Source organism: Halyomorpha halys, unplaced genomic scaffold (genome assembly GCF_000696795.3).
Source record: "Halyomorpha halys isolate HHAL.00 unplaced genomic scaffold, Hhal_1.1 Scaffold724.1, whole genome shotgun sequence".
NCBI classification, from domain to species: domain Eukaryota; kingdom Metazoa; phylum Arthropoda; class Insecta; order Hemiptera; family Pentatomidae; genus Halyomorpha; species Halyomorpha halys.
This window is the reverse complement of record NW_027111310.1, coordinates 412,631-415,315: the sequence shown is the minus strand read 5'-3', so window position 1 is coordinate 415,315 and position 2,685 is coordinate 412,631.

Below are 2,685 nucleotides of genomic sequence, written 5' to 3'. Positions count from 1 at the left end.
GCCATATCTGGTGAGAATCCCCCTATCCGCCACCTGGGGAGGCGCCCGATGGGAGACTAGCTACTCCACACGGGGTATTTTACAGTAGATCAAGTATGGTACTAAATACTTGCAACCAATACTAGGTTTTGACAAAGCTTATACTAATTTAAATACAGAACTCAAAAGATTGTTTCATAACTTTATCTTAATACTGAAATTTTATTAATCTATTGTTATATAACAGATAGAGATGCGTATAGGAAAAAATTGAAAAATCTCACCAATACTGGACGAGGAAAAATAGGTATGAAATGCCCCGAAGAAAGAAAAGAAAGGCAGTCGACGATCATGAAACTGCGATGTGAAGAAAGAGAAAGACTCCCAAAGAAGCCTAACCTATTCTCGTGGTCTTTAGTGGCCGATACGTGATAAAAAAGAAATATACAGGTTGATTTAATCAAAAAAACGCTAGAGAAAAATTTTTTAATGCTGGGTTTTGACTATGAGGCGATCCGTGCTGCAAAAACTTGATCAATGCAGCTAACACCAACTTTTTAATGTCGTGAAAGATCCCACATAAAGGATTACAATATCTAAAATTTGAAGAATTTAAGCCATTTTAGAATATTACATTACCAAACTCATTATTATTATTTTGGGGGATTTAGTAAAATGGTATCTTGAGACATAAAAAATTATATTTATGAATTTTTTTTTTTATCCTGGTGTAATATTTTTTTCAGAACATGGCAAAGAAAATAGCTTTTCGAATATTTTTTTCAAAATTATTACTTTGAATTAATTTAACAATAAAATCAACGTTGACAGTACTTTAACAATCTTTCTGTTAAAATACAAACTGGTTTGTGAGTTTGTTCAAACTTTTACAATAATATTTGTTCAGTGATCCACTGGACCCTTTCTTGAAGGTAGCGTATTGTGTCTCATTGCTTTATAAATATTTTATAGTTTATTTTAAAGTATTCATAATTATTACTAATAGGAGAAGATTGTCGGGGGTGCGGTCAGCAAAAATAACATAAAGGAACAAAAAATTATTTATTTATGTTGGTATAAATCTTCTTCTCCAACTAGTAATCTACGTTCAACTAACTACACCTCATAATTATTAATAGTTTATAAAATATAAATGTTTAAAAAAATAATTGGCTTCCCACAGTAGTAATAAAACCTAGCCCTGTCATAAGAATATACACATGCCCATGGTTCCTCTTTAGTTTCGTTTCCAAGACTGCATTGGTTTCACCTACAAAAAGGCAGTATTGCACATATTGTTAGCCCATATATATATATATATATATATATATACAGCAATGAGCTAGAGATAAGGAAAATTCTCTCTTAGATTATAGATCTACAATCTAGAAGTCGAATAGAGTTGTCTGAGGACACTTTATGAGACACGCGGTACTCCTTGACGATCTTTACTCCCTAGTGGAGCGGCCCCTCCCCATACTTTGTACCCACCGGCCAGGCCTGGACCAATATTGTAACTCCCGCCTTCAGCGGACCCAGACCAACCCCTTATAATGCCATAAGGCAAACGAAAGGCACTGTATATATGTATTTAGATAATGTAGTTTCTTAATAAATTAAATTAGGAGGTAGAAAAAAAAATTGATGATCTTTGCGTATTATAAGCAATGCAATGGGGACTGTATTCAATAATCCCTGAAAGACTTAAATATTAATTAGAGATTAATTCTTAAGATGACGAATTCCTTATGCTTATGAGGGAAATCATTTGCTGATAATTTCGATATCAAATAGATACATATCAAGTGGAAATTTTTATTCTATTATGATCATCTGAGAGTGTCCTCAAGATATTTTTGTTGAAACCAGTATTTCAATTATTAAATTAATAAACCTGTCGCTTTGTCAAAAAATAAATTTTGAAAAATCATTTCATAAACTATTTCTAAGCCATTTTCGGAAAAAAATACACCTTCTCCGCAATATTATTAATAGAAAGAGGATACAAAAAAAAATAATAATATTAATGAATGGCGTAAATCCTTCAATTTTACAAATATCGAAATACTTTTTGCGTGATCTTACGTAAAATTTTGATTACTATAAATGAGAGTGTTAATTGTTTTTCAGTTTCTTAGACACTACTTACATATCCTATCTTTTATATATCTTCTTACCTATATAATATTATATTTCATATTTTATTGTTATTATTCTACTTCCATTGTTATTAATCATCTATTATATTTTCAATTCATTTTTATGTAGATTACATTTATATAACAAATGTTTTGGTTAATTTATTTATTTCAATTTTTATGTTTCTCTGAATGAGGGTTGTTATCTCGTTTTGTTTTTTAGCCCTGATGAAGACCTGAAGTTCAGGTCGAAATGTCGGCACGAATAAATAATTTTTTGTTTTTTTGTTAATCGCTCTCCCCTCCCCCCGACTATCTTCTCCACATATTATTCTGCGGTAAACTATCAACTCATTAAACAGTATTTGTTATCTGCAAATCTCATCACGCATCTTTTTTTACCAAGCATTACCCGGACGTGTCTTGGCATAGTTAAAAAGCAATAGCGGTTGGTGAAAATATGGAAGTAGATCTAAATCTATGGAAATTTCTAAAAAAATGTTTTTTATTAGATATTTGACTGTAGATAGAATCTAGGCCAACTGATATCAGAAACATAATATATAAT